We start from the raw sequence: 27032 nt of genomic DNA, 5'->3' as shown, positions 1-27032 counted from the left end.
TAAAAACATTCTGGCATCTGTCCTTCAGAATCTGAGTGAGTGTTCTCTCAAGTGCTGCTGACATTTCAACAATCATACAATGAAGACTCCCGAGAAGAAGAGATGCAGTTTTCTGCCGCCTCAGAGGAAAAACATGTTTTTAGTAAACGCTGTGACTCTTTGCTTTTTCTCAGCTAGAAAAACTCCTTACTTTTCCCCTCACTCTGTCCACCCACTCACTGAAACCTGCAGCGTATTGTTCGTGTTTTGTTCTCGTGGGTTTCTCCAGAGGCATGCTGGGAAACGCATGAAACTGCTAAGTGAAGATGATTAGGAAGGTGGAAGGAAAAGTGTGTAAATATTGCTTCACAGAAACACAGTGAACATCACTGACTGATGATATACAACTATGTGCCAACAAGGTGCCTGAAGGTGGGATTCTAATGTCAGGGTGGTGGGGGTGCAGCGGGTGCCACTGTGACTTGTTACATCACATTCTATGCATCGGAAAGTATATATTTATACACTATATTTTCTGTGCTTGTTTTCTTTTTAAGAAGTCATATTTTCCAAATGTATTAACATGGACTGGCTCCAGGCTTTTAGGAAAGCACTTCTCTAGTTAGTCTGCCTGGTATTAAAAGATAGATGTATGGTAATTAAACAATGCGATAAAACACAGCCACAACAGAAAAACAGAACATAAACACAATTTATGCAGCAAAGATAAATGACAGAATAAGCCAAGTTATTATAAGTTGCGTCTTCAAAACAAAAGGAAAAATGCAGAAACAGCTTGACGATAAGGGGCGACTAAATTACATAAGTAAATCGAAGAGGCTGTAAAACACAAAAAGGCGATTGCATGAAAACAGCATTCAGGAAAAGTAAAAACAAAAACAACATGATAAACAGTCCCAAGAGGAAGAACTGGAGGAAGGCAGTGGGAGGAGGAAGGCAGCCTGTGTCACTGGGGAAACCTCAAGCTGTTTTGTTCAGACACTAGAAAGAAGGGAATTTTAGCAACAACAGGAAGCCGTCTAGCCAGAGAATCAAATAAACAGCAGATAAATGGGGAGAACAGTAGATCGGGACACTTCCAGGAGATCTAATTCAAAGCTGCACGGACAAAACAACTGAGCTGAAGTCTGACTTTTGTCGAGTTTGCATCACATATATGCACATACATTTTATTTGAAGGATAACTCTGTCGCCTCACAGCTTAAAGGTTCACGCCCTTTGTGTGTGGTCTCTGCATGTTCTCCCTGTGCTTGCGTGGGTTTCCTCCGGATTCTTCGGTCTCTCTGTGGCCCTGAGATACTGTAGACTGGCGACCTCTCAGGGTTTAACCTTCCCTTCACCTTATGACAGCTGGGATAGGCTCCATCCCCCCACGACCCAAATAGAATAAGCGATGACAGATAATAGATGGATAGACAAGGCTTCCTGATGGGCCACGTTTTGTCTTATTGTCGACAACTGACATGTAGACTGTCCCACTTATTTTTCAGAAATGATATTTTTACATTCTGTGTTTCACACAGTATCATCTACCCATTAATAGTAGTTACCACATAGAAGAGCAATGTTGTCAATGCAGTTATGCTCTGTGGTCAAAGGCTGAAGAGTATTTCAGTGAGCAGGATCAACACCATCTAGAATGGATGGCAGTGATCACGTGCTGCCTCTTCTGCCCAGTAAAGCTCGGAACTGAAGGACTAGAAAAGAAAACCAAAATCATACCACCATGCAATGACTGTCATATTCAGCTTCTGCAGCCACCATTAGTCCAGTTTGTGGACTAGAAAAGCTCACTTGACAGTTGATGATGACAGCTTTCACGATTCCAGAAAACTGCTGGCGCTGGCATTTGATTGTCAGCACAGGTAACACAAATTTCAATTTTTAAATGAATTTTTTAAGTAATTATTTGTTTGGGCATTTCTTCCTGAGGACTGCACTCCTCTGAACAGACAACGTTTTTCTAAGAATCTGATGGAGCAACTTTCCAGTTTGGGGGTCACAGGCCCCATGGTTGTAATTACCACAGTTACCACTTGTGCCTTCACCATCCACATGTTTTATAACTCCTCTTACATTTAGCAGACGCTTTTATCCAAAGCGACTTGAAAGTGAGCTACAAGACAAGCCCTTGGTATTTCAAGCTTCTCGTGTTCCTTCTTCGTGATGTTGCCATCACTTGGGATTTCTACAACCAACACTACGGCCTTTTTCTTCTGTTTGTCCAACACTTCAATCTGTCAGTCTGTATCTGGAAGTCCCACAGCTAACTCTGTCATTCTTGAGCACATTTGGAAGTGTGTCCCTTTTTGACTGTACTCTGCACAGCTGTTCTGCTACACGACACCACATAGTTGGTCATGGCATTCCATGCCTGCCCTGCCTGCCAGCACCTTGAAAAATGCTGTTATCTGCACCTGGAGTCCTGCCTGGTGTGATAGACCCCAGCCTCTACTGATCTTGTACTTAGAGCCTGCTCCTATGCTGCCAGGATTAGTGCTTTGGTCCAGCTTTGTCTACCGACTGGAAAGATTTTTCCCCTTCTATCTGGTATCTGTACATACTGTGAAGGGGTTTGTCCTTCCATGATGGTTCCTGCTCTTCCTTCTCTTGATCCGTGTTTCTTTTGCTTAAGGTATTCACTAAGCATATCATGATTTAGGACCATCTTCCTGATTTATTCGTGCATCTTTGTTGTTTCATAGTGGATATGGCTGTGACACTCACCATTGGGTTGTTTTCTATATCCCCACTGAGTTCTTTAAGAAGGTCTTAGAGCTTTGGTATGAGGTTAAGCATCTTTTTGTGCTACACTACTATAGGAAAGAGTGGAGGACTAGCAGAGATTAGTGGGAATGTACTCAGATGCAAAGACAAACAGAAGCATGAAGTGAAAGAATTATAGCAAAGATGCTGTATTTAGGACAGGCTGAAGCACTGTGAGCTGCAGACAGGTATTCAAGTCTCAGTCCGTCAGCACTGACTGACCGCTGGACTAGCATTACCACAACTAGAAAACACCAGTTCCTGCACAAAAAGGAGTAGCCTTACTATGGGCTAAAGCTGCAGACTAAGAGATTAGCATTAGCTATAGCATGGCACAGATATACACTAGCTACTGTAAAGCCCAGCTCCTTCTGAACAAGGTGAGATGATCTCAAGCTGATCTCACAAAAAACAGGATGGTAAAAATGAACAAATATCAATGCCATTATTAATGTATAGCTTCAATAGTTGTGCACATAAATTGACACGGCATTAAAATAATGGGTAAACTTGCTTTTATGACTATTTAATACTATTATACACTGGTGTCATAACTAGTAGCTAATACTGATGTGAAAATTGTTAAGGTTTTATCAATATAGAAATCCCAAAGTTAATCTCTATTAACTTCCCTTTTTTTGCATGTCACACACCAAATATCTTCAGAGAAAGATTTTAGCAATAAGAAAAGAGGCTTCAAAAGGATCAAAATAATAATACCTGCCAACCTACATGTCATGGATGTTGTTTCGTTAAAAAAAAAAAAACAATAAAAGTGCCATTTAACTCTCAGGAGTTCAGCTAAATCTGCTCTATGTTACACAAGCAGCTGTCAAGTGTCAGTTGTAATTAGAGAGGAGCTGCCTCTCCTGCAATAAACATGGTTTGGGGAATGAACAGTACAGTGTGTCGTGCTGTGACACTGCTAGCATGGTGAACCAGAAACAAAGGAAATCAAACTGGTACTGCTGGCCTGGCTTTTACAGCAGGCAGAGAGGCAGAAGGGACATTTTAATCATGCCTCTTTCCTTCAATCTGGCTCTGCAAAAATCCAATCGACACTCCAAGGAGGGGAGGGTCTGGTTGCTGTGGCACAAAGCAAAAAGCTGCAGTTTTCTTTTACTATCTTACAGTAAATCACAGTTCACTTCTTGTCTCCAGACTTATAGATGTGTATTCTAATAAGTATTAATCAATTAAGGAGAAGCAGGTTTTAATATTATACTCTATACATATACTGCTTGTCTGGAGACGGGGCTCAGTTGATCATTGTTCCTTTAAGTCTCATTATCTTCTTGTTTGTACAACAAACCATTTAATAAATAATATAATGTGCAGAATCAATGTGGCCACACATTCTGTCTGACTTGTCGTAGCCTTATTAAACTATTATTAGGGGACACCTGTAAGGGGAAACCTTATGACACCCGTTAAGATTAATTTTGTTGCCAAAAGAGAAATAAGAATTTCATTAGGATTATAAAACTTGAACAAGCTACAGCTACATTACTGTGAACCTTATTTGGCACCAAAAGCACAGAACATGTTGATCTTTTGTTTGGCTCTTTCAGTGGACAAGCTAACTCCCTGTGTTTTACACTAGATGCCTACTAAGATTTATAACTCTAGAAAACTGAAATGTCCTTTCACTTTAGTCTCTCATTTAATTCTAGATGTTATCAAACCATTCATTGGGCTGTTATTAGTCCATGACTCGTTTAATGGTTGAGTAAGCCACCTACTGCACTTCCTCCTCATAGATTATGGTGCACCTGGCTGCCCTCAGGTTTGGCATCACACCTGTTGGGGTTTAAGCACAAAAGTATTTGTGCTGTACATTTCAAACTCTTCAAAGTCTTGTTTTGGCACCTACTCCAAAAAACAGGGGTTACAGGATTGTTTCATAAACAACAACAGTAAACATTTCAAATAAAAAGGGGCAGCAGAGGTTTGCTTTTCTGTCTGAGGTCTTTAAACCCACAGCAGGTTGTTTCCTGATCAGCTCAGCCTGCACAGAAGGACTGTGCTTCTAGAAACTTTTTTTAGCTGGAAGCTTTAATCAAAAGACCACAGTGGAAACGTGACCTGCTCATACCCACCTGCTTTACACACACACGCATCCTAACGTCTGCAATATGTACATACCAGCTCTCACTGATGGTACATTTAACACCATGTGAGTAGGGCTGGATGATGCACTTACTGTAAGACTTAAACTGACATGACAAGAAGTTCCACTGCCCCTGTAAGGTTGTTCCAGCATTTTCTTTTTTCTTCATCGTACAGTAGGTAAAATTGCAAAAGCCAAAACCCATCGGATTTAATGGAACTTGCTTTCCATCGTTACTCTAATATCTACCATGTTCTCCTCCTCGTGCATGATGGTATAAGTTACAAAACACACATTTCTCAAACCGAAGTCGTGTTTGGAAGCTCATGTGAGACGCCCTAGTTAAGGCACATATGCACACATTATGCCACAATATCACGAACAATGCACAGCCCTATGCTGTCAAAAAGCTACAGAAGAGATGCTCATTAAGATAATTCACAAACGTCCTGTCAGCACAAACAATGTCATGTTTTGATGGAGCTACTGCAGAGACCAATTATTGTTTATGTCAGTATAGTGATATCTTAAAGCTAAAGTCCTCATCCCTCAGCGTTAACAGATAACACTCCTGGAGCTATGGAAAATTAAGACGCCATCAATATCTTCATTTTAAATGAATGTATTGCCGGGAGATAAGCTTACATTGATCCATCATGGATGTGACACACATCGTGTAAGCCTGCTTAATCTGCAGACTGATCGTGTAATGTGCTGAACCTTTAATACACACACTGACTGGAGGTTCAGTCTTACTGTATTCTGGGGTTGGTTGACCTCAAAGGAAGAGATTAGCCCAATCAGTGTTGTGATGTTTTATCTGTGCCATTCTAATATCAACTAGAAAACCTGTTGAGACGACTGAGACAGTTTCAGTAAAATAATTCTCAATGCTTAAGAACGGTTTGCTGAGGCTAAAATAAAGTTAGAAAAACAAGCTGGAGGTCCAGATTAAACATTCATCACATGAAAAACTGCCCTGATGTAGTTTCCAGTTTTATTAGCTGCATCAGGTTATTTTACCAATGTGATGTAATTTCATCAAAAAGCCGTACGGCACTGTGCTGGTGTAGATGTTACAAGAGAAAGGGATAAAGTGAAAAAACAAAATCACAACATATGTCGTGAGAGACCTTTAGGTTATGAACAGAAGCGATTTTTCAACTGAATTAAAAAGACAAACAACCAACTACCTTGTCTTAGCTCTGCTAAGGAAAACTAATGAAAGTATAAATTAACCTGGATCCATGACCACAGTACCAGGTACTTTTTGACCAGAGTGGGTTCAGTTTTTTAATGTCCTCTTGATCAAGGTAGTAAGAAAAGGTTTGGTCTCATTATGATGTCAATAGTGCAATATATATAAATGCTATTTATATTTTTCACTAAACAAGCACCGTCCATTTTGACTCCAACCACTTAAAGCCTAAATGAGTTGCTGGTGAAATTATAAACAGTGCGTTTAATTAGAGGAGGAGATTGTAGGGACGGAGACATGTGGTAACATACATATAAGGATGTCAAAGCCAGCTTGAAAAACAAACCCATGTAAGCTTTGATGTAGGTTAGCGGCTCTCAAAGGTCCTGTGAAACATCATTATGACATGGATCAGCGCACAGCTCATCATGCAGCCCATTGCAGTTGTTTGGCAGAGTAAGTGATTTACGTTTGCCGCCTGTGTGACTGTTCACTCTGATTTAAGTGTTAGTAAAACACTGGCACAAACATCTCATAAACCTTCCAGCAGCACCACTGTCAATTTCTTGCAATACAGTGACACCATCAGGGATTTCAGATGCAAACAGGCTTTTAATAATAGCAAGTAGACCTCAAAAGAACTGGGAGGGGAAATCAGGAATAATATGGGCCTGATGTTCAGCTCGGGTAAATGTCAACACTGAGAAATGGAAGAAGTTTCTAACACATCCCTCCATCAACTACAATTCCTATTGTGAAAAATATGGTAAATGAATGTATTTAACTGAAATTCACTAACACACACAAATCCTCCTTGTGTTACATTTAATAGGAAGCATTTGGATTTATAAACGTGTGCGACAAAGAGCGAACTCACCACCTGATAAACTAAGTCTGGAATATCCTGCAATATAATCCATTTCCGTCACAAACCTTGGGAGTTTGTCTTGTCTTACAACTGCAGTAGCACCTAAAGCGCTTCCCCCACTCTTGTGTGTGCGACTGCATCTCCCCTGATATCTCCTGTGTCCTTGTCTCCTAGTAGAACTCATCTATCCTATGTGCATTTGCCTGCATTCGGCTGTCACCTCTGACTGATGCACGAGCGTTTGATACTGTGGGGTTTGATTGCCAGGGTCTCGTTATCGCTCACCCCGGAGAAGGGAAACTCAATCTCAGTTTTAGTCCCAAAATGGTTTCCCTGGGCAACACCCCTCACCGTGGAAACAACACGTAAAGTGGCGCCTCTGTCACCACATTCAATCCAACGACCTGCCATCTGTCTTCCCCCGTCAGTATCTGTGTCCGTGTGAGATAGAGAAAGATTGACAAAGTGTCTGTCTAGACTGTGTGTGTGACTGTATGTGCTTATCATTTGTGTCAATGTCACACTTTGTTTTCCTTGACCGTGTTTGTGTGTAGAAGGGATATTTTGAGCGAGTAAAAATGAAAATAGTTGCTTCTCAGAGGCTGAAGTATGAATCAGGATGTGCACTGACTACTCATGGCATCAAACAGCGGCTCCCCATCTATAGGCCTGGAATCCAAAAGTGTGGGGGTCATTCTATGAAGTTTAGAGACCATCGAGAAGTTGAGAAACAAAAACGAAGACTGATGAAAAATGTGCTTTGTTTGCACCATTAAAAGCTAATTAATCAGTGGGCTCCAGCCTCTTAAAAAAATATCTCATCAATTTGAGCAGCACCTGATTCAAGTTCATATTTTTGGAGGACAAAGAAAAACACCCTTCTGCTTTTTTTTGATTATTTGGGAATTTGTTTTAATTATAATTAACACCTGGATCACTCTTACATGGCGAAAAAGCTATCAGTCAAGTTTCTCTCTACATCTAAATTGGAAAAGCTGCAAAACAGAGGAGCAGTGGAGGTGCAAAATGGCTGACAAATTAAGTTTGAAACCTTAATGATGATGCATCACTTGCATAATCTCTGCATTTATCAAATACAAGCACAACGAGAACCTGGAAACTAGGGGAGGGGAGAAGCTACAAGTTAGTCATTGTGGAGACTTTATGGAGGTAAGAAAACAAAAGTAAATTAATTAAAATCATAACACTGTTTACACTGACTGAAGCTGAGAACAAACCTGGTTGTGAGACTGTAGATATGTTACCAAGAAAACGAGCTCAACATGATCCAGGATCAAATCAAATCTTCACTATATCAGGTTTCCTGCTAATCCTGTACACACAAAAGGGGCAGGATGTGGACCCCCGGGTTTGACAGGGTGCGACATGGAGGAAAAGTAAAACTTCCCATCTAAACAGGAACAAACTTCAAGCAGAGGACTGAAAACACAGTACCACCACCTAGTACCTGTACTATGTTAATGGAAAATAAAACCAGTGCTCCGGATGATATTTGACTGAATACAGATGTAACAAGCTGTAATCTGGATGCTCCTACAGAGGCCTGGGGCTCACTTCCACCCTCACTGCAGACCAGATTACTTACTGCATTGATGTGGCAGCTCAAGATAACTCAGTAAGAACATTTCATCTTACAGCCTTGTTTGACTCTGCAGCAACACAGCTGGAGACTGAGCAGGCCCTGGCTGGGTTCCAGTATGAATTAGGAGACATCTGCCCTCAGTAACATCCTAGTATCACTAATAACTGAATCTACATGTTCCTTCCTGCTTTTCTTCCCTCTCCTTCACTACTTATCTCTTGATTCAGATTTCATTCCTAACCAGCTTGTACGTGTCTGTATTTCCTACTTCCTCCATTTAAGTCTAGACTTTTTTTTATTTCTGATTATAAGAACGTTTGTAGCTGAAGTTTGCCCTCTTCAGTACAGTAGCTGCTTCTTTTCTCCCCCTTGGCCTCTCATTGTTTTCTTGTGTCATTTCTTCTTCCCTTCATTCCTCCCCAAATTGCTCTTTGCCTTCATCCTCATTGCCTGTTTCTTTTATAGTATCTTTCCTTTCCTACATTTTTGCACCTCTGTATTTTTCTCTGCTTGTCTCTCAGCCTTCCCCCTCACACCTCTCCCTCCTTCCCCCATGAGTTATAACAGATAAGTATGGAGCTATCTTAAGCTCTGCTCCTCTTTCTAGAAAGTAATTTGGTGGCGGGTTGCTAAGTCATCCCCAACTGTCACCCGGCAATCGCCTCTATCACCAGACGGCCATCTATATCCCCTCTCCTCCTGGATAATTCCCTACTGCCCAACACACACATGCACACACAAGAAAGTTGCACACATAGAAAATAAACAAGCACAAACAGGCAAATGTAGAGATGTACTCAGAGCTCAAAGCTCCCTTTAAAGATAGACACACAATCACCACAATTCATTTTTCTTTAGGTCTTCTTATCAGTACAAAAGCAGCAACTAAACTGCCAAACGAGCACTGCATGTTTGCATCTAAATTGGTTTTATGTATTACAGTGAGTGTGTTTTCCTGTTCAGTGTGTACTGGTTCGTGTATTCATGTGTGTTTGCAGTTCCCAGCTGCACTGCAAATATTGTTTGCACAGGCAGCTTGGGTCTCCGGGATAAGGAACACAGCTGGGGAAGAAGAAATGCAGAGGGGGGGGATAAAAGGAGGAATAATAAGAAAACAGGAAGAGAGGGAGAAAAAGAGATAACAGACGGGGAGAAACACACCCGATTCATGGGAAAGAAAAAATGCTACAGGGAGAGACAGTGAAAGACAGATGGGGCAGAGATACAGAGACGGAGGTCTATTTTAATGGACTCTTCAGCATTCATGTTGCTGCTGGAGGCTTTTGGAAACTCCTGCACACTGTGTCTATTAGTTGAGTAAAAGGGCAAACACAACAGCAGCTACAATACCTCGCCAGAGACTGCACAACTCATTACACCAAACATTTTCAGGACAATCCTTGCCTGCTCACTTTTCTCACTACGCAGTTAGACCACAGGCAAAGTCTGAAAACCAAGTCAGCAGAATTCTGTCCCACCTGATGCAGGACAGGACAGAGTTGTGTGTTAGTATTTCGCTTTTCAGCTGATAACTCAGCATTTAACAGCTTCACTACAGAGTCAAACCGTTTAAAGACTTGATCAAAAGACATGGTGTTCAGTATGCAGACAGCAAACATCTGTTATCTAACTGTCCTACAACAAGACACTTGATGTAGCAGTTGAACTGTGAACTTTAACTGCCCAGTGCGGAAACTTTAGCAAGAAGCTGAATTCTGAGGCATCTCAGTGGTTTATAACAATGTAAAGCTCACACTGTAACCGCAGCCATTTTCTCAGACAACATGATCATCAGAAAAGGTCCAGAAAAGCATATGTAGACACCAGGCATCACTTTCAACTACTGGAAATCCCATTTAGTTTGAGGGGTGATGCCTGCGTAGAGCATACAGTACTTATCTATAGTTGTGTGGCCACATGATGAATATAAGAGAATCAAGAAGCTGAAAAACAAGAACAAAGACTCTGATGAAGACACGTGTTAAAATAATTTTAGTTTGCACCATTAAAGCCAGCTAATTAATCAGCTCCAGTATCTTACAAAATGTCTGCTGTCATTAATCTGAGCAGCATATGCAAAGAACACTCTTCTGCTATCGTGATTAGTGACTTTTTAAATTATAATCAAACAACCAGTATAAATATAAACCCAGGATCAGTCACTCTCTAAATATCCCAATGATGATGTGTCACTTATCTCTGCATAAATCAAGTACAAGCACAATAAGAACCTAAAACCGGTGAGAAGTTAAGTTACAAGAATATTCTGCAATCTGGTGCTGGTGTATTACTTTGGCCTATCTGAGTAATTGTGGAGACTTAGTGGATTAAAAAAACAACAACAATGAAAACCACATCTATAGTTAAATAGACTTCATGATTCTATTTTGTTCCAATGTGTTATGTTGTTTACACTGACTAAACCTGAGAATGAACCTGCTTGTGAGACAGTACGCTGCCAGGACAACAAGCTCAACATGATCCAGGATCAAATCAAATCCTCAACAGTATTATCAGGTTTCCAGCTAAGTACGTCCAAAGAACAGGGCCAGGATGTGGTTTGACTAGGCAGGGTGCAACACGGCCGAGAAGTAAACCTGCTTATCTAAACAGGAAAAAAACATTTTATTGATAGATGTAACTCTAATGTTCCACTTCCTAAATCAGACTGCTAGGTTGGAATTTAACTCTGCTTAGTTAATTAATTACATTTAGCCATTTGGTCCATGTTTCAATCCAAAACCTACAAGTGAGGATCACACAACAATTTGGTTCAGTTTCTTGTCCAAGGACACATGGTCTGGAGGAGCTGAGGAGCTGGGGATCAAACTACTGACCCTTGCTCCTGATCCACAGCCATCACACCATGTATTTTTAATATGCTCTTCCTGGATTATTCTTACTGGTATTTGTGTCATATTAAAACCGAAAAAAGGTACATCTCAGCCTGATGGAGCTTCTGTGTTTCTGGCGTTACATTATCAGTGTGTATCTCTTCTAAGCACTGCCAGTGTTCTTAAGCACAATCAAAGAGCTCATTAAGTGACTCAACTCAGAACATAATATTTCTGCTAATCCTTAAAGAATGGCTTTTTGGAGATAATACGCTTTTGTGCTGCTGCGGTCTCAAAACTCTCCTTTACAGGATCATATCTGCACAGATTTCTACATAATTCCAAATGAACAGGAGGACACTATTTAGCACAGAGAGAGGGGAATTACTGTACAGTCACATGAGCACAACCCTGTACAGCGTGGATGATGCAGTTTTTCGTTTGTCCCACGAACACAAAGAGGAGCTTGGCATGTCCCATCAGCTGCATTTTGCTAATCATTGCACACGTTATCACCCTCATCTTCAATCTGGACGGGGCAGTTCAAAATTCATTAAGTGAAATTTCCCTCATTTGTCTCTTGGCGGCCTACTGAAGTTACTCAATGAAGAGATGAGAGCAAAGTGCAGCTGCAACATGAATTGAAAGTAAGTGTGATGCTTAAGGTTTCTTATTTGTGCACACAGTTAGTTATAAGAACTTCACAAAGTAAGAGCAGCCAGCTGCCAACAGGAGAGAGGACAGAGGCCAGTCGTTCTTATAACTACTGTTTGTTACTGCGCGCACAATATAAACTCTGCGAGTAAAAACTGAAACACTCGTTTAAGTGTTTCAGTTATTAAATACCTTTGGCTCTGATAATGAAGCACTATTTTGCAAAGTGTTTGGCACTGGTCAAGCTACTTCATTGCAAAGCTATGTCAAAGGGAGTCAGTTTTTACTACAAAAGCTTGAGAACTACTGCAATAGCTGAGATACACTGTGTCAGGGCTTGGTTCCCTCCTGTTCAACCTATTTCCTCAGAAGAACGTGTAAAATAGGGTCCAGGTATAACTGTTCTTTCTCGTCCTCCAAATTAACAGTAGAGTTGCTGTGCAGAAAGATTTCAGATTAACAGGACAGACTGAATGTAGTCTGGATTCATCTGGAACAGTGTTCTGTGTTGTTTCATTGTCTGCTGCTTGAAGCTGCTTGATGCCTGATGCTTTTCACACCACTTCTGTTAGAATCATAAGCACGTCATTTTCTTTTGTCCATCAAATGACAGTCGAGAAATGACCAAACCATTAGCCTACACCTCTCTCCTCCATATTGTCTCCACCCTCCTCTGTCCTGCTCCCCCTCAGTTTAGCCTCTTATTAAATCGCTCTTGCATTTTCTAAAAAAAACCTCCAAATAGTTTTTCTGTTGTGACTCAGATGCCTGTGGTGCTGGGGCTGGTTGTGCCCGTTCATGTGTAGAAGACATGTTTGTGGTTCTTTTATCTTCTACCTTGTTGTACTGTGACTTCATTAAACGAGATCAAATACAGCAGTCAATCACTCTTTGACGGTTTGTGGAAATGGAAAGGGGAAAGATGTTAGACGGTCATGGCTGTACTGTAAACATCTGACTTATGTGTGTGCCAGACTGCACTGTTTACCTCTTCCTCTATCAGCTTCTCTCCCCATCTTCTCCCCCCTTGCTCAGTCATTTAGCTTCTCTCTTCCCCCCAGTGAAACATCCAAATACGGCATCTACTATAACTCAGCAAACCTACACTTTTTTTTCTAAAAATATATGTTTTTAGTAAACCAAAGAAAATGTAAACTGCAGATGAAGCATAAATATCTATTGATAAAAATATTTTTGCAGTACCAATGTATTTGTATTTCAGTTTGTTGCTTTTCTAAATTAAAACCGCGTGTGGCATCTCTGCCAGTTATCTTTTTTTTTTTCCGCTTTTGGGAATTGTAGCTGCAGCCTCCAACATTTGCTGTGCTTCTCCAATAACAGTACAACAGTCTGTTCACCTCAAGCTGGGCTGGGATTTCCCTTGCACAAATTCTAAATGTACATTACAGAAAAGTTGTATGCGGCATCTCGATTGCCTTCAAGCTGTTCTCTCTCATTATCTCACTTTTTTTTTTGTCTACTTTGATCCGTTTGTTTTCCGTAAACTGTCCCGTCCCCTCTCTCTCTGCTTGCTACCCTGTTGTCAGCATGTCTTATGCTCTGCATTCAAGAAAATAATTAGCTCAACCATTGGTAGCTGACACAGCACTGGACACTTGCATGTACACAGAAATACAATTTCCTTGTCTTTCACTAAAAGAACAGCTACTGCAGAGCCTCTATAGGAGTCACTCAAATGAGTCTCATTGTTGTGGGTGTGAGCGTGTGGTGGTCGTACACAATGTGTTATTCCAATATAATGGCTCGCTGGATGCAGTGAGCTGCAGCCTCGGTGGTTTTGAAGCAGATAAATGATGAAGCTTTCTGTGTTGGACAGATTTATTTTTAGCAGAGTTCTCATTCACATAAACCACTGACTGAACAACAGGAAATAGGACAACTTAAGTTTGCACCAGTGGTAACAACCCTCTGTATGCAGGTTGTGCTGATGCGCAGATTTACATCACTTTAGATTCTTTGCTATTGTTAAAGATTGCTGTAGAACAAACCACAATCGTGCTTTTGTCCTAATCTTATTTTACTCCTAATCACGCTTGTTAAGCATTTTTAACAAGTCTCAATGAGACCCAGATCTGTTTTGCAGATAAGAACTTGAGACAAAATTTGCATTTAAATGAATCACAGCACAGAGAATTCAGTGACACGTAATAATCACACACTAATCAACACAATCAGAACTATTTTTAAAACTTAAAGGCAGATTTGCTTCAGAGGAATGAACAGAAAGAAACTCGTGCAGTTTATTTCAGAATAAAATTAGTAAAAGAAAAGTGAGCAATGCTACACATGGTTCATTGATCTAAACAAGAAGGAGGCCTACTCCATTCTCTACATTTTATATATCAGAACTCAACGCTTCACATGCAGAAAACAAATGGGCCAGGTTACATCATCATTTGCTATACATCAGCTGCTTTGCTTAGCACAAACACTGGACTCACTGCACAGACACGAGAGGTAAAGACGCGTAGCCCAACAACTGCCCTATTTTAAAGATGTGACAATGTCAGTGGGTAACAGTGTATGACAAACTGAAACGACTAATGTTCAACATATGGACATGAAACAGTTAACAAAACAGTCAAACTGTGTTTAGATCAAAGCGAGCAATTAAACACAATCCTATTTGGAAACGGATATACCACCCAAGCAGGAACCATCAGGCTGCAATAAATCAGAGGAAAACATCTGTCTCATCACTATAAATCCCTCAATTAAATCTCAGTAAACCAACCATTTTTCAATAAAGCAGGATGGAAACAGTAAATCCAAGCAATTAGAATTCTGCTGGAGCACCAAAGAAGCTCCTGCTACACGTTGAGTGCGAGCAGCATTCAACAATGTTTAACAGACCATTTAATCAAAATGTCACAGGTTTTCCAGGCAAAAGAGTGTTAAAGCACAGCCAGTCTCAGCTGAAGTGCTTTATCCTTGGGTGGCAGGTTGGGAGCCATTTTATGAGACACTACTGATAAATTAAGTGGATTTTTTTCTCTCCACAAGGAGGTCAAAGGTCAGCATGCTTCTCCAAGGAAACTCTGCCTCCAGCTAAGGAATGTCCTCTAAGCCAGATGTACCACCCTGGTGTTGAGCTGAGTTCAATAATGTTTAATTTGCAGGCACAAGTTTAGGTCCAACTCTTAGATTGATTAAATGTCCCCAAACTCTGTCAGCATTCACCAGAGGAGCAGTTTAATCAGATCTGACTGTTTGTGTGTGAGACACGGCAGGATTAAAGGCATCCTGGTGGCTCGGTACTGGAATGCACCGTCCTTCATGCTTTCTCTCAGCCATCTTTTCTTACTGTTCTTTAAATCAGTCTGCAGAGACACTCACCACTTTATAAATATGTTGAACACACGTTTTTTTCTTTGGCCAGGCAGTTATGTGTTATGAGTTATGAGTTTTCAAAGCCATGTTCTGGTCCTCATGAGGACAGTGACGCCTGCAGCCTACAGTGGGATTAATTACCCTGCAGCGATCTATCACTTCTTGTTGAGGTGCCATTGTCGATTAAAAGTCAGTCACACATCACCTGAGGTGTCACAAGTTGGACTTCCGTTTCTAAGCTGTGTCAAATCCAAACATTGCTGTCAACTTCGCCCTTTCCTTCATTATTTAAATAAGCAGAAATAGGGCAGAATATCTTATAGCTTTTAATAAATCATGGAAGCAGCAGAGAAATTTAGTTCATTATCTAATAAACTATGTTCATAAATTAGTTTAAGTAACCAGTCATACATTTTCATAATAAAGATGTTCTTTGTCCTAAGCTACAGAGGTGGACTCTGGCTGTCTAAGGGGTAAGGAAAAAAAAAAAAATCTGCATTTAGTGGCCCCCCATCCGCAGAGACCATACGTGTTTCGTGAAAACAGTGAAGTTACCTCAGAGGGCAGTTTTCCACATTTGCTCCACTTAAGTGGCAACTTTAAGGCATTTTTATCACATTTGCTTTATGATGGGGGTAAGCTAGCCTTCCACAGAAGGTTCTCTGTTTGTTTGTCCTTCAGGGCACTGGATGGAGGTCACTGCTGCTGCCCCAGCAAATTAAAGTTTACCACTAGACATCTCAGCCATTGCTCTGTCCAGCCGACCTGTTCTTTTACATCCCTATTAAATCCCAACATGTCGGTGTTTCATTAAGTGTTGAACTGCTGTTTAAATTAGACTGTAGAGGGTAAACATGTTCAGCTGTGCAGTAATTTAGCTGCAGGGCACCATGATAACTGTGTCCTCCCTATGGAGGAATGAATGTATTAAATGCAAACATACAGAAGGTTATTGCATTGTCAATCACAAGGTGGTGGTTGCTACTGGGCCTGTATTACATTCTGTATCTGAATGCAGGCTTGGAGAACTACGAAAAGTCACTATGTTTGGCAGGGCAGCCTTTGTTAGCTTTATGCTAAGTCCTTATTAAACACAAACCTCTAACATTTAACAGCAGATAACCTGGATAAAATGGGAGTTTGTTTCCAAATCAAATCAATGTGTGGAAACACCTTCGGCCGTGTTGACCCCTGAAGGGACAAGCCAAAAGCAGTGGATTTAGTCTGTACAATCAAAGCAAGTTGGCAATGTGAGTGTTTGCTGGTGACACTTACAGACAGGTTTATAGAATAGCAGAGGGGCACTAGTATTTTAGGATGCTGCAATGGAGGCAAGCTGTAGGTAGAAACATACAGAGCAAGGCACTGAGTCGTAGCACCAGTCAATAGAGTCTGATAATATGACTACTGTATTAACATGATTGATGAAAACATCTATTTGGCTAAGCCAACAATCTGCAAAAACATGACACTAACATTGGGGCTGTGTTTCATTTAAGCTGACCCACAGTGCAAACAGCTTTGCACTTCAGGCAAGCTATAAGTGTAATTATGTTAATAGGCTATGTCATGGGTTCACGGGTTATCGTGCTGACATATCAGGGGCTGATTGTGTGGGAGCTCAGCCAAAGCACATTTAATCTGGCTGAGCCGTGTAGCTGTTAGGTGCTGGAGCCACTCCGTACCACCCACCAGCTGCCTTTGTTAAAGCCCTGGAATTTAACCAATTGACAGAATTCACTTTGCTGTTACCAGCTAATAAACCCATAATTTTATGATCACAATCTGGTGAAAAGGTAGAAGTGAAAGGTGAAATATAACAATGCCTGGTGTGACAAGCAAGAGAAGCATTAGAACTAAAAAGAAATGAACAAAACAGCAATCAGCTTGTGGTCAATCATTTCAAAAACGTCTGAAGCAACTGGATAAACACTTTAGAAATCCCTGCTGACAGCTGTGCAAGAAGACAGTGGGCAGAACATAGCTGCGTTTAGACCAGGTGTGACTGAAGACGTAGATACAAATGCTTCTATAAAGACATGACACATATTGTCCCATGTTGTGTCAGTCTGCACTTTAATCAGAGCCGACACAGAAACACGTTCCTGGAAATCCAGTGGGGGCTTCCTCCCGACTGCTGCGCATCCAAACTTGGTCTGCCATCATTATTATGCACAGCAGAGAGAAAGTTTTCTGCTCAGATTGTGGATAATACTCAGCATGATTGTTACCCCACTGAGGAATCACTCGCCAGCTGCCGTGCTGCCGAGAAATACTCCTATACTCCTGTGCTACTTAAGTTTTCTCAAGAACTATACTACAGTATTTAGCAGCCAGGCTCCAGTCACACTTCAGATCTATGGCCCGTCTTTACAAAGCCAAAATATTATCACTGTTTACGTCCAATCTAATTATTTTGTAAAAGGCTTACAGGCTATGTAAACCTTGAAGCACACTTTTATTCTCACATGAAAAGGTTCTGGTTTGATGTGGAGCATGTAAAGGGGATTTGGTGAAGGATCAGAGTAAAAGGCAGAGCATGATTTGGAGTCATGTTCGACAGACAAGGAGGATGAGAGAGACTCAAAGGAAAACTGTCGGAGGGAGACGAGGAACAAACTGATAACATGAACTGGAAGAGACACCCGTCTTAATCTCTAAGCCTCATGTTCAGTTCAGACAACCTGTGGATGGGTCACTGCCCTTTGAAACTCCACAGTGTCCTTACACCTTACGACAGTAGGAGGTCCAACTACAATGACAGAAGACAGACACCCTTATATATGAAATAACAGCAGTTCCATCTCACATTTTGGACAGATAATACAGATAACTGTAAAAGACAAAGCCACTGACTTTGAATTGGAAATTGGAGACGACAGATTGAGTCATATCTTACAGTATCACCTCCCTTCACTGCCATCCTGACATTTCACCAGAGCAATCAGTCCACCCACCTGAGACTGCAATTAACGCCACGTTTCCAAATATTTAGCGATCTTAACATTCCACCAAAATATCCAATCTTGAAGCACCAAATTTAATGAGCACTTGGTTACCATCAGGGCAAGATAACTACAACCAAACATCCAACCACACGTGGGCCTGTGAAGCCAAACTTGTGTGTATGGTGGTTGTGGTCATCTTCCACTTCCTGTGTTCAGATGAACTCTGTTAACTGTATGTAGTGTAAGCTTCAACACACCTATGCACCAAAAGGTCCACAGATGGTTTTCCATTCAGTACCACATCCACTGGATAGAAGCATTAGATGTGTATACTTCAGAGAGCTGCACCTGATTCTTCTGTGCTCTGCCTCCAGAAATAAAGAGCTAAAATTGAGGCTGAGCTCCAGTGATGAATAAGTGTCATGTCCGGGGGCCATGCAGGCCCCCACCTAATATCTGCTTCAAACCAAAAAAACAAGAATAAGCTGCTGGCCTATAAGTCACCTCAGTTCAGGCTTAATTCATAAATGTACCTCTTCTGGCAGCACTAACCTGGAGGGAACAGGAGTGAGCCTGTGAACACATGGATTCGGTGTATCAGAAGTGTGCTGCCATCAAAGAAAACCTGTGATCTTCAATGCATTCAACTAATCATGGGATTTATGTTTGTTTGTCTAACTACAGTATATAAAGAAAGGGCAATTTTGTGTATGATTAAAAGAGTAAAACATACAGCATGAAGTATATTCTGTCATTTATTTTATGGGGAAACTGAAAAAAATATGGAGATTTGTTTGAATTTTTTTAGTTACTAATTTAGATGTAAGAACTGAAAAATGTCTTCTGGTTCTATTTTTACATGAGATGAAAGCTATTGAGGGTGAGAAGATGAAATGATGCATTTATGTGCACTAAAGACAAACATTCACTACCCTTCATCTTAAAATAAATCTCAGTAAAGACAAGATGATAAGGGAAGAAAAATGAAGGAAAAGAAAAAGGAAAAGCTGATTGTTAGTAAATTACAACGTCTTTTCAAGTTTCAAGCAATTACCTGCACTCATAGATTAACTGATTAGAGGTTAAAGGTCAGGGTCACAGAACTTGCATCCATCCTACATTTGGAATTGAAATATGAAAGCAATGGCTTAAGGGGACTTTCTGTAAATGCGGCAACAGCCTCCACCAGGTCCTCCAGCATTAACTGATTAGATTTTGATGGTCAAAGGTTAAAGTCACGGTAAACTCACGTCCGTCACACTTTCCCAGCATAATCACAGAAATGCACCTGGGGTTTCATTACATCTGACAAAAACATCCACTTGGACCCATGAATAACTAGAATTAGTTTCTGGACAGACATGAAAACTTCAACTTGACTGGTTTGCAGAGATGCAGCAATCCCCCCCCCTTCTTTTGTAAGAAGTCAAATATAATGTACAATTACATACCATGGCACACGATCTCTCCCACCTCACTAGATACATGCATACATGCAACAAATCTGCGTTCACACTTCAGAAATGGAGCCATGAATATCGTGTAGTGATCCCTGCTGGAGACCTGAGCTCCTGCCGTGAACCAGAATATGCTGTAGTATAATGTTCGCACTATTCGCTGTGTGTACGTCTGATTTCCAGCCAGGCTCTTCAATATGCCTCCAAACGTCCACTACACCTCCACCCTGTTTATGGAACTCATAGCAAACCTGACACTACATCAAGAGCACACCGTCTGCAGCTTTGCTCTCCTCCATTCTGGCATTTTCCATTTCACTATAATGACAACACCAACACATCAGAGCGTGACATGAAGAACAAAACCCTTGTGAGCCATTAAGAGACAGACACTGACAGAATGGAGTGTTTACAGTGAGTCTTCAGTTTCATCTGCCTCACTGTGGCGTTTTCCACCCATCCTCTCATCCTCTAACATTTAGTTTTTTCTCACCACTCTCTCTGGTTCAACTCAGGTTTCTCCATCAGTGTTCTTATCTCTGTTTACATCATTGTCCTGTCTGTCATGTTTCATTTTTCCTCTTCTCTCTTTAAGAACTGTGCTCCCATTTACCTGTCCTCAATGTTTTGTGCTTTCATCTGCCAAACTCTAACACCCCAGCAGCTCTGCTGCTCGACAAACCTATTGTATTTTTTTTACCGTGTATAAAACAATGTTTTATAATTCTTGATGGTTATCACAGTCTTAATTTTATGTTTACATTTTTTTGAATCTTTCTCTAACCGACCAAGGGATGTGTAATTCTAAGCATAACCATTAAACATTTATAACGCAATAGTCCAACAAACTGGACATTGTCCAACAAGGTTTTTGAAGAAAATATGTTATCTAGTAAATTAAAAACATATGTGCATTGTGTTAATACTGTAGACAAGATCCATTTGCAATTACTTTCCTAAAATTAACCACAAAATAAAACAATAGAACACAGTTCTCACTTGGGATCTCAATTGGGTAACAACCCCAGACTTTTGTGTAAACCCATGTGAGCCATGCTATAATTTTAGGGTGGACAATTTCAAGAGGGTCATTAGGATGAAGAGGCAGAGTCTGAATGCAAGTCAATCCTGATATTAAGGTAATTCATCACAGTATTGATGCTTCACGCTTGCCACATTCTGCATGCTTGGCCTGTGCTTTCATGTCTTAGTGTGGGAGAGAAGTAATTGTGCGTCTGAATGACTAGCACGCTAACACAGCTTCAAAACTGACTATTTTCCATGCCACATCGGCCCTTCCTCCTGCCATTCTTTCCGTTTGTCTTTTTTTCAGGTTTATAATAAATATTCCCAGCTCACCATGAGCCAGCAGTGCTGGGGATTGTTGGTTGAGCCACAGCTGATCAATGAGAGGCGGTAAATATTTTCCACTCATCTGTTCTGCTGTACAGATCAATCGATTGAGGCTTAACAACATGCCTGTGAAGATACAAAGTTGAGGGGAGAGATGGACAGGAAGGACGACAGGTGGCTCTTTAGAACGTCCTGGAATGCCAAAGACTGAAACCCATTTCACCTTTGCAGTTCGATCAGTGGACTGTTCACTTTATATGTTCAAGCCAGCTGGGGAATGGGGCTGAGAGATGTCTCTGCTCTGAGGGGAGAAGGAAAAGGAGAGGATGGTGTCAAAACATCAGACTATGATATAAAGCAGGGAGGTGAAAATTGCAGCTGCACCACCTGGTTCGCACAAACATGTCCATAACTCAGGCATATTAAAAAGGGTCTTTTACAGAACAGTTCACAGGTTCAAAAACAGTGAGACATGAATTGTTCACCATCGTCAAAAGTGTCCCCGTTTGCCTTTTACCTGTGACAGTAATGCTTAACTTGTTTTTAATACATACGAGTGTATTTAAGGACACTTGTCTTCAGGCGGCATCTGAAAAGCACAAAGTGTGTATTTGAGGTGTGTTCTGGTTTGACTTGTGACACTGAGAAGAAAGATCGTAATTTCCGACACAAAATACACCAAACAGGAGGTGTGAAATTAAAAGATTAAACAGAATGAAAGCAACGCAGGGACCTTGTGTAAATCATGCATTAGTCTAAAAAAAAAACAGGAATTTCATCTAATATTCACAACAAAATGAGTGAAGTTTAAGCTGAGAATTGATTGAAGAATTTTCTTTCCCCCATCTTTTTTAAAGATGAAGGGTGAAACTGCAGAAACAACAAATTGCAGCTACAATTGCAGAGATGGATTCATACGGGATTAGTGTTATCAGGGAGTTCTGTCTTCAGCAGGATGTCGAAGGCAATTTGCACTTTTACTTTACAAATTACAGACGCTGCAGATTTGTTGAAATCACTGGCAGTTTAAACACTTATTGCAAATCACAGCGCGTCCCATGGTAGTGTGAGAGGTTATAAGAGAATAAATGATGAATTTGAGTTTTTAACCAAGAGAAAGAAAATTAGGGAAAAAACGATGTGTGCTGTCACTCACTTTTGCTGCCATACTGCCATTTTCCCCACCGGAAAAATCTACATTTCCTTTTGGTCCCATTTCTCTACAATACTTGTTTGAACTCCTCCGGTTGTAGTTGAGCTCACAGCAGGAGTCCTTCAAATCACCTGGCCCCCCACCGGCGCTGTGACGCATGCAAGAAAGCTTCCTGTGTTTTTGTGGTTGGGCGCTTGTAGTCAGTGAACTTCCTGTCGAGTTATTAAAGTTAGATCATGCTGATAAAAGTCCTCTCACTACTTTTCTGCTGCTCTTCCCAGTGACAAAGGGCTTATTTTTAGCTGAGTAAAACACACAGTCACGCTTGATGGTGAACACAAACCCCACACACACCGACAAATATACTCAAAGATGTCATTGTTTCACACACAAAGTGTGACGTGCATGTGTACACTTCAACACACAAGAGGTCTGAATCACTGAAGAGTCTTTTCATTCCCTCAACCTGAAGGACAAACAACACTATAGACAAAACCGTTTAAAAAGAGGCTTAAACTGTCCTCCATCTATTTGGAAGTATAACAACATGAGCAAAACAGATGATAGCTGTTACAAACTGTGGCTAAATCATAATCTAGATAAAGTTTATTATACTTGCTTAACTGTTTTGAACTTGAAGCCTAAAACAACCATATAACCTTTAGGCCACATTAATTCTTAGGAAATAAGTACAATGTGTAAACCGTGTTGCTCACTGGTTGGTTGAATTTCAACATAATCCCAGGAATCTGAGAAGGGCTCTATGCAACATTGGTATTTAATAAATGTAACTGATTTGTCATGAACAGATTAAAAGTGACTTAGCAAATTAAAATGTTGGAGTTGGTGATGGTGTCAGCATCCAGCCTTACTGTGGTGGGAAAGAGAATAAATTTAAAGGCTTGGGTACTGTATGTTTATGCATGATTAGTTGGTTTAATCCCCCAGACTGACTAGATGTACTAGAATAATCATGCCACAAACTCATCCCTGGCTGATTTGATCTCATTACAAATATGAGTACTCATGAATACCCAGGATCACAATTTGTACATTTTGAAAAATCCCATTTGTGCCAGTAAATGCAGATGTATTATGAAAGGCATAATAAATACAGCAGTAGCCACTTTAATTGAACTGCTGTGGGAAATTGTGACTGGCCATCATGATACTTTACAGACCAAATGATTAATTAACTATGATTTTAAAAAGTTATTGGTGCAGATCCAATAATCTATGTGCTAATGAAATGGAATTATATATGCAAACCAAAGCCATGTATGTTAAATTAGTATTTATAAGGCTTTTTAATGATAGATATGAATATCAGCAGAGAAATAATGCAAAAAACAAAACAAAACAACAACTACATTGTACAACTACTTCGTGAACATGACAGGATTAAGACTCTCAACATACTTGAGCTGAACCAGTAGTAAGCTGATTGAGAAGCATGGAGTAGTGTGAGACTCATTAAAAGTCTGCTAGTACCTGTGAGCTTCATTACATCAAAGGTTCTTAACCTTTTACAAGCAGGAAACTCCATAAACTACACTCAGGCTCATTAAAACATATTACTTCTTTACAGATGAATGCAAACCAAACAAGAAGGTCAAACTACCAAACACCTCATTAACAGTATGACATTTGAAAAAACTAAAAACTCATCTTATTTCGACAGCCACACTCATTAAAAAGGCAATATTTCAGTTTAACTGCAATTTAAAGCAAGAAGCTATACAACCAATTATCAGCCTTCATTTAGAAAAAAACTGTGCTGTGATGGTCTGACACTGCTGGAAAAACGTTCAACTAAACGGATGCAGAGTTTCAAACTCACGTTGGAATCAGGGTCAGTAAAAACTTCCTCTGTGATGTTAGAACTCAAATGAGTTCCAACATTAACTCATGGTAATTCACAAATCACCAATCTGCCCCAGTAAAATGAAAGACTGTACGTCTGTTGTCATGTACTGAATTTGACTGACACCACTTTTGGTATCAGAATATATAAATGTCTTGTTCTGTTCCAGGTGTGAGAGCTTGAAACAAGAAAAAACTCTGGGTGGGAGCTCTTTCTACATGAAGCTTTCACTTTCCTGACATACAATAAGTCAGACCTCACCCAGACACACACAGGCTCATTCAGTTGCATTTAAACTGCAATCTGTACATTTACAAAGGAAAGTGCAGAAAAGATATGGAGACGATCGCATGTAGAAAATGGATGTGGTTATATCTCTAATTTTCCATGACAACAGGAAAATAGTTGGGGTTTTATGAAGCTGATCTTATGATGATCTTTACATTATTTTATTTATGACTCCCTTGAGGGCCACCTGTGCCTTCATGGGCCTTGTGTTAGGATGCTCCATAAAATCTGACCTGGAGCACAATTGGGACGAGTATCGAATGCGTATCCAAAAAAGTACCTGTAAGCTTAGCTGAGGCTCACAAAACTAATAGAAGTAGAGACGGGTCAAACAATTTTAATCAGTCCTGTATTGATTTGTGTATCTGAGAAAAATCACGTGACCGACAAAGCTGCTGTGTTATAAGGACGTGAAGCACCAAATTGTGTCTATCGGGAAGAGCAGCTTTTGATTTGTATTCGTTCTGAAACGAGGACAGTAGACTTTGTTTGGTGCTGTTTCTATTAGTTTTTGTTTCATCATTATCCACTGATATTTATGGAACCATCAAAAAAAAGTTTATTTTGTCGAGTCTGGGATCATTTTGATCTTATAACCCCAAATAAGGTAAATGCTTTTTCTTTCCCGTTTCCACTTTTACTCAGTTTTCATTTAAATTAATTCAGATCCTTTCTGAAGAATTAACTTTTAATTTTATTTGCAGGTACAAACTTGCTTTAAAGTGTTTATGTTCTCCCGCCTCATCTGTAGCGTCTGTAAGAGTTTTTTACCAAAGCAGGAGAACTGCTCTCAAAGAGACAAAAACTTCTTAATAAGAAGGTGTAAACCTGCCTTTTCCCCTCACATAAGTACACAAGAACTCCCACTTTCACTTAATATTCAGAAATTACATTAACCAAAACCTTTGATCTCACGTTTTTCAAATCATCACAATCAACAGCTTTCGGACCCTTCAGGGGTCCCCACAGCGGAACTTGTTCCGCACATTGATTTGGCCTGAGTTTTACACCGGATGCCCTTCCTGTCGCAACTCTCCCATCTTATTCAGGCTTGGGGCCGGTGACTGGGCCTGGCCACACCTGGTAGGGTGGGATTCAAACCCACGGCCTTCTGCATCCCAACCCAATGCTCTACCGCCTTTTTTAAATTCTGTAAAATATTTTTGTAAATTCTGTAAAATATTTTTGTAGATTCTGTGTTTGACATACTATTAGTCATAGTCATATTATTTTGGTTATATTCGAGTATACGCACTTCTTTCAGTTTATTATCAGCTGGTTATGAAAACAGGACCATTCATTTACATGTCAGAAGGGATGAACCAAGTTCACACGCTTTATCCACGTTGCCTCGTCATTCAGTGTCAACACTGTGCCAGCACAGATAGGGAACTGTGCCATACATGAGGTGTCATCTAGCCATCACAAAATACAAGTCTTGCAACACAGTGTATTTAAGACAAATGTCACTCGTTTCCCCTATAGTCCATGTAAGCTGTGAAACAGGGATAATAAGAAGGAGTCAGGGTTAGGTTTGCTGCTGCCTGCCTCTTCATTTGTACACAAAATAACATGAAAGTGAGTTTTGACTTTGCAGATTTCATAGCTGGGCTGTTTTTGCAGTTTGTTGTATTGAGCGGCGTCAGCTGAGTCTACAACCCCTCACACTGTAGCACAAACACCCTGAAGTACACCCAAAGATAACCACAGTAGAACTGCAACTCCTGCACCAAGCAGGAAAAATCTACACATTCCTTCTTATTTTGGGATGCACCCATATTCCTTTAAGTAGAACCAGCACCAGCTCATCATAGTTTCTCAACATTGTACTGTCATCTCTGTAATCTGGATAATACAGGCAGGCTTTTACAGGCTCTTACATGAGTAAAAAGCAGAACATATCAGAGGAAACTAAAACAGTAAATACACTGTAACTTTATAGGCACAGAGGATTTTGCTTAAAGGTGCTGTTGCTGTATCATATGAGCTTCAGCTTAACTTTGCAGTGTATTCTTGCACTAAACATGGAGTCACCCAACAGGTAAAGTTTTGAGTTTGAGCTGGTTTAGTGACCAACGCATTCTTTAAGTGTCAGGAACAGTTAGTCCAGCAGACTTATTTACTGAACTTGCTGACAGTACCTAGTCTCATACCTTTAGTCTGAACTAAGATGCTCAATGAAGAAGCCAGATATTTTCCCTTAATGTCCATTTCTATGCTTTGTCTCGTACCAGCATAAATGTTCCACCCCTGTGTGACTGGCCTGCCATATTAAATCCTCTTCTCCCTTTCTACCTTAAACTCAGTTCAGATTGTTCCATCTTTAAAGCAGCATTAATCCAGTTGAACCCATTCTCTTCTAGTTCATCTTGTAATTGATTCATAGTGTTTTACGCATAACTGTGATTGATTTTGACACTTAAGTGCCCAAGGGAAAACTATCTCGTCCTTATCTCCCATCCAAACCAAATGAAATATGAATAATGCATTTCAAAACCAGGAGAAGTAAAATATCATTAGATTGAAGCCAGAATATTATGAATTTCTTATAAGTGTCTCGATATAGATTTATTATAGCAGTAATA

The 27032-nt window shown here is 40.4% G+C and overlaps 1 protein-coding gene across 9 annotated transcripts in view; it reads right to left on the bottom strand.

Moving 5' to 3' along the window:
• The window catches only part of si:cabz01090165.1 (uncharacterized protein LOC100333421 homolog), a 277606-nt gene that overhangs the window by 181797 nt on the left and 68777 nt on the right, over positions 1-27032 (bottom strand). For 2 of the 9 annotated variants that reach the window (XM_067506904.1, XM_067506897.1), the window contains exon 3: positions 21149-21443. The exons of the other annotated variants lie outside the window; for them this stretch is intronic. The gene's annotated coding sequence lies outside the window, so the exon portion shown is untranslated. The remainder of the gene's footprint in view (positions 1-21148; positions 21444-27032) is intronic. 9 annotated transcript variants of the gene reach the window in all.

Source organism: Channa argus, chromosome 6 (genome assembly GCF_033026475.1).
Source record: "Channa argus isolate prfri chromosome 6, Channa argus male v1.0, whole genome shotgun sequence".
NCBI classification, from domain to species: Eukaryota; Metazoa; Chordata; class Actinopteri; order Anabantiformes; family Channidae; genus Channa; species Channa argus.
The sequence above is the reverse complement of the archived record's forward strand: the minus strand, read 5'-3'. Positions and strand labels throughout refer to the sequence as shown.